Below are 6,410 nucleotides of genomic sequence, written 5' to 3' on the forward strand. Positions count from 1 at the left end.
CAACACTTACGAAATTTCCATTTCGTTTCTTCGAGAATCTGACAGATGAAAAAATAATTCAATTTTTAAGTAATGCATTTGTGGCAAACACATTCATTTGATAATTACACATGAAATGTGATTGCATCTTGTTTTTTCAAGATCGTAGCAGTATTTCTACACTTTAAAAGGACACAACACGGCATGGTTAAATTCGAATCAGAAGTTGCGTCCTGAGCGACGTCTACAAAGAAACTAATGGGTCAAAACGTTAACCTACTCATTTATGAGTAGTTGAGTCGCCTTCTGTTTGATGTGCGTATACGGTTTCTGGACTATTCTTAATTCTATGTATGTTACTTACAAAATTCGAATAAAAAATGTTTAAGAGTTCAACGAACGTTTTTGAGATTCAATAGTTTAACAGTTTTAAAATGTACGGAGCCTCATTGTTTCCACTAATTTCTGTTCTTATCAATATTTATTGTTTTTTTGTATGCCTAAATATATTCTTTTCACGGCTTTATATTGGAAATACATTATTTATAAATTTTCATATATGTACATTTTTTTTTCAAAAGAAATATCAGCGTTTACTGAAATATTTAAATTTTAGTGGCCATTTTCAACGAGTTTTAAACAACTCACTATTAGAAAATGGAAATCAAGTTAGGGTAGAGTGCTGTTTGAACCTCAGACCTCTGGCCCGTGAGTCCGCAACACTAGCCACGGGATCATAGCCCGATTCCATATTATTAATTATTGCTTAGTTCCTAGTTTCATTATTAATGAAAATTCTTTACATTTATTTCAATGTCGTAATGTTATTGTCTGCCTTAAACATGGATTTATTTGCGAACTGTCTATTAGATAAGTGGAGAATTTTTGTTTGTAAGCAAATCGTAATTACAAAATCAAATAACAAACTCATAATTTTGCTATTAATTGCACTTTTGATTTAAGGTTTTTATGGCTTTAAATAGTACAAAACATAAGCGATGTATAGTTTTAGTATGGAAGTGTTTTGATTTTGTCAATATTTCTTGTAGCAGATTTTTAAAAACCAATTTAATCCATATACATTTACCGATTTTGAAAAAAACTTGAAACTGCGACATAGGTGGGCTCGTTTTTTTTAGTAAAAGATACCATCTAGCACTAAAACAAAAAAATCATAAAATGCACTTAGCCACTTTTCGCTGTATGCTCGCGATATTTATGAGAGTTTTTTACAATTTATTTTGTGCACCTAGCATTTTTTTAAAGTTGCGACTTTAGTTTATTGTATGTGTGAAATGGTTTCCTCTTACAGCGGGACGATAATACCATTTGTCTGAATGAATTTCCAAATTATAACGCCCATTATGTTGATACGGTAGACCCGATGAACCCGTTTCCCGACTCGCCTAAAAACAGTTTATCCGTAGGTACGCCATGGCGCAAAACATATATTTAGTTTCTGGCCAACTTTACATAGTGTAATTAATGCGCGAGGGTAGTTTTTGCAGTCCCATCTCAAACCTCCATCCCTTGGCCGGTATTAATCTTCCGCTCGTGGGAAAACTCCGCAGCAGTGGTGGGGGATGATTTTTTCACGTTATTAATAACATTGCTCTTATTTATTTATTTAATATTAATCTTCAAGTAAAAAAATATAGGCAATCAAGCGGATTTATTGTTAAAAAACAATATCTTCCAGCCAATAAAAAACAGACTGGACAAAAGAGGAAAATGGGTCTAAATTTGTACAGTATTCCATGTTCGCACCCTAGTTGGAGCATATGGTATCCACGAAGATCTTCCAGGCATCTCTGTCGGCTGCCAGCTCCCGCGTATCCTCCCAAGTCAGGTTCACGTCTCGTAGTTCTGACATGAACTGCTGACAAACAGTCAGCAATGGACGTCCATGACGTCAAGAACCTGATGCCTTGTAAAGTGGGCAAGCGTAGTTAAGGCTCTCAAGAGGCATCCGCAGTACATGGCCAAGCCAACCGTTTCGCCTCCGCTTGACGACAGTTGTCACTGGAGTTTGCTGCGTCCGTTCTCTTATTACTTCACACCCAAGATTCTTCTGAGACGCCTATTCTCAGTGAGGTGCCACGATTCGCATCCGTAGAGTAGAACAGGTGTTATGTAGGCGTTAATGGTAAAATTTAAAATATATGTTTAAAATTAATTTTAAATAGCAGGTCTATTAAGATACGCAGTTAAATCTTGTATTATACAGTAGAACTCTGTTATATACAGTGATCTTCAGTCATCCGGATTGACAAATATCCTTACTGTTATCAAGGAATAAAACCTTGAAATAAGGACCTTGCTGCTCGTAAACAAGTTTTTACAATTAATTAAAGAGAAATTGCCTTTTACCAAACATATTATATCACATAAACATATTTGATTTAATTGTTTAAAAAAAAAACATACTTTACTAAGATTAAGAAAAAAAATAAACCTAAAAATTATATATCACATTCAGTAGAAGTTTAAAACAATATAATATAAATGTCAAAATCAAATTAAATAATAAAATATTTTAAATATTTTATTTTTATTTTAATTCTTTATTTTTTTAAATATTACTACCATTGCAATTTTCCGTTTTTATTATTATTTATTTAACTAGTTTTTTATATATATACGTAGTTTAACTAGTTTTTTTTATTTAGTTTTAATAGATTTTACTATTCATTTATACATCTATTCATATATTTATGTGTGTGTATGTATGCGGATATATTATTATAAATGCCAACCATTGTAACTAGAACATTTACAAACAAATTAATCAAAATTAATGTTGAAGATGTTTTTAAATTGACTTAAATTTATTATCTTATATAAAGATTCTTTAAAGATTCGTCTCATCGTTTCTTTGAATCCATTAAAATATGTTTGTGTATATTTATGTTTTTCCTTTTTTAAAAATGTTATTATTATGTTATTTTATTTTTACATCGGAGCATGTTTTTCATTCTTTATTTTAATTCTTAACTTTTAATAACTTTTACAAATTTTCTTCATTTTTTACTTTAAATTTAATTTTTAAAGAACTTCTATTTATGTTTTTTTTCTTCTCTTTTTTGTACTTTAATTAATAACCTTACATATAATTATTTTATAATATGGAAACTTCGCTGGTTCATTAGATTTAAGTCTAACTGTGTAAAATATAAAACTTTGTTACTGTACTGTATGTTTCCTAAATAAAAAGAAAATAAAAAAAATAATTTAAAAAAAATAATGTTATTAAATGCCTCGATACGGGTTATGCCCAGTGAGTGTTCATATATAAAAAAAAACATAAATATTTTATGTGAAATTAATAAAAAGAACAAAAAAATGGTTATTCCAACTATGCAGATTTCCGCATATCCGAATTACGTCTAGCACTCATTTATCCAGAAAATTTTAGTTTTACTGTATATAAATCTAAATAATAAAAATACTTATGCAATGCACATAAAATAATAATTTTATACCTAGATCAGTGATTACGACCCGATGACTACTCTCAGGTTAATAAAAATAATCGAATGCACGCAGTCTATTTGTCGATTTCAAAATTCAAATACACCAATCAAAACGGTTTGTCCTATTTAACTGAAAACGCCACAAAACATATTTTGATTTTTTTGATGAAATGTTTATCTGAAAAACTCCTTGGGCGGTGAAATTCAGTCCTAAAAATTTTGAAAATCTAAAATATTGTTGATATATTATAAGCTCTTTAAATGCCTGTACTTAAATTATACCTACTTCTATTGTCTATTAAAACAATTAGAAATGAGAAAATGTTCAAAAAGACTATAAAAAATTGGATAGTGGAGCTGGGTAGAAGTAAAATGGATTGTCTCAATCGCCCAAACCAATATTGAATCAACTGCTCCACAAATGTATAGTTTATGCTATGGTTTTGTTATTTTATTGTGCGTTTCAAAATATAAATAATATAGGTGTATACATAAATTAAATATAAACTTAAATACGTAGTGTTTAAAACTGTCTAAACATTTTCTTAATTATCTCTGTATATAGTCTTCTTTGTTTCTTTTCACATGTAAAATTATGTTTTAAAAAGAATATCATTAAGTGTCCTCGGCACGGGTAACCCCAGAGAAGTCGTATTATTTTTATTTTTAATCTTTGTTTAAAATGGAAAAAAATGAACAAATTAATACCTTTAAATTTATTTCAACAGAGAGGGAAAAAGTTTTCGAGAAGGGAATATGGAAGTCTAGGCATTTACAGGGCTTATGACCTGTCATTGACTGGTTTAAGTGGCCACTTTACACACTGTGTAACATTCACCATTCTGCCCATGTTTGAACATCCACATTTCCTCAACTCTTCCATCTGTTGAATTTTGTGAAGTAAAAGAGCTGAAACCTTTATCACGTGGGTGAGATTTGGATATAATCAAACATTGTTAAATTAATACCTATTCAATGATAAAATTCAATTCTTTTGGTCAGCAAAAATTTGGATGTAGATGCTCAAAATATTATCAAATAAATTAATGGCCGGTCTTACACTTAAATCCAACTTCTATGACAAAAAATTGACAAGGAGTAACATTGTTAAATGTATCGCAAATAGGTAATTATTCCTATGTCGAAATACAACACTCCCTTAGGCCGGGTTATTTGATCATTAGTGCTCGTTTAAAATCAAAATAATTATAATAGTGACAAAAAATATTATGTCTTTAAAATAAATGCAAATAATAAGCGCATGGCCATAGTGGCGAGTGTTTTGAGGCGCGGCACGGGCGCGATACGCTGCGCTAAGGTCACTTTGCTCGTTACCATGTGTACCAAAACGCTCCCCACTATAGCCAGCACTGTACGATACTGGTCAATCAAGGTCAATTTTGTTGCATTTTTAATTAAAAATTAAAATGTATATTCACTACTGTACCTTTAAACAATATTATGATAACTTAAATAAACAAGTTAACAACTGATCAAATAATATAGATATGCATTAAATAAATCGAAAACGATCGCAATTTGAAAATATCACATACTACGAATACCGATCGAAATATATTAAATGTATTTAGAATAATTAATTTTATTTTCAAAATCAATTTGGATGTATATATATTTTTTTTTTACTAACATAAACATCAAATCTGCCTTATACAAATATATATAATATTAACATAATTGACTTAATTTTTTTTTAAAAAAAAACATGAATATTAAAAACAAGATTTATAAAAAAAAAAAAAAAAATCACACCAAAAATTTTACAAGATTTATGTTTAAAAAATAACCTAAAAATTATACAGCAAATTCAGTAGAAAGTTTAATTAATAATTGTGGAGAAATGTTTTCTTACATAAATGTAAAAAAGAAATTTAATAAAAACACATTCTTAGAAAAACGTGACGTGTTTAGCCTTGGTTTTTGTGACGTCAAGATTTGTGATAATGTTCTAAACAAATTTTAATGGCCGGGAACAAATAAACATAAATCGTGACGTATTAGGGGCCTGGCCAATGGAATGACCGTTTTTGTGGGGATTCAAAATCGCAAATTTAAAAATATTTGCAATACTACTGATAATTAGCAAAAAAAAAATTTTACGGGGCAGCAAAAAATAAATAATTGATATCTCCCTATTACGAAGATCACAGTTTCTTTTGTATAGATTCAAACTAGGTCAAATTAAAAAAAAAAATATTCATCCGTATTACGATTTTTAAAAGTTTTGTTAATTTGAAACACTTCGTGTGGGACGACACAAAAAAAATATACTTAAGCACTCGTTTTTTAAAAATTAATTTTTTATTATTGTTCATCGAAAATATATGAGATATGAAATCTTGACACCGAAAAGCGATATTAACTCTATGCGTTTTTTTAACTACATATTTTTAATCTTTTGAAAATTGCAGAACTGCGGTTCTTTATCATATTTAAAGCAACGTTTTTCTTTTAAATGTTTATTTTTTATGAAAAAAAAACATCGATGAATTATTAATATATTATAGAAATTATATTATTAGAAAAATGTATTTGTGCATTCAAAAATATGGTTCCGGCCGGGATCGAACCGGCGGCCTTCTGCGTGTAAAGCAGACGTGATAACCGCTACACTACGGAACCGACGTTGGTAACTCGCCAATATTGCAATATGCTATACAAAAGAGATTATTGTACCGGTTGCTAGCATTGTTAGATCAATAATTTGCACACATGACTTGATGAAAGACGTAGTAATAATATAAGTGTACTTATAATATAAACGAACTTGAAACATAGTGAATGGCACTTGCCAACTAATTTTAAATATATATTTCACTTTGTAAAAAAACTTATTATTCGTCTGCTTCGGCAACGTACAGATAAAGACGTTTATTATTAACCCTTGAGGGCCTAAGGAGGGTATCTAGGGCCCCCCGGGTGGCATATTTGTTAAGT

The 6,410-nt window shown here is 29.7% G+C and overlaps 1 non-coding gene across 1 annotated transcript; it reads right to left on the reverse strand.

The window, feature by feature from the left end:
• Nucleotides 1-6,022: 6,022 nt before the first annotated feature.
• Nucleotides 6,023-6,095, reverse strand: TRNAV-UAC (transfer RNA valine (anticodon UAC)). The gene has a single exon. It is a non-coding gene; the product is annotated as a tRNA-Val (tRNA).
• Between the last annotated feature and the right edge of the window lie 315 nt (nucleotides 6,096-6,410).

Source organism: Micrasema longulum, unplaced genomic scaffold (assembly GCF_059751315.1).
Source record: "Micrasema longulum isolate JH-2025_06_02 unplaced genomic scaffold, ASM5975131v1 h1tg001919l, whole genome shotgun sequence".
Classification (NCBI taxonomy): domain Eukaryota; kingdom Metazoa; phylum Arthropoda; class Insecta; order Trichoptera; family Brachycentridae; genus Micrasema; species Micrasema longulum.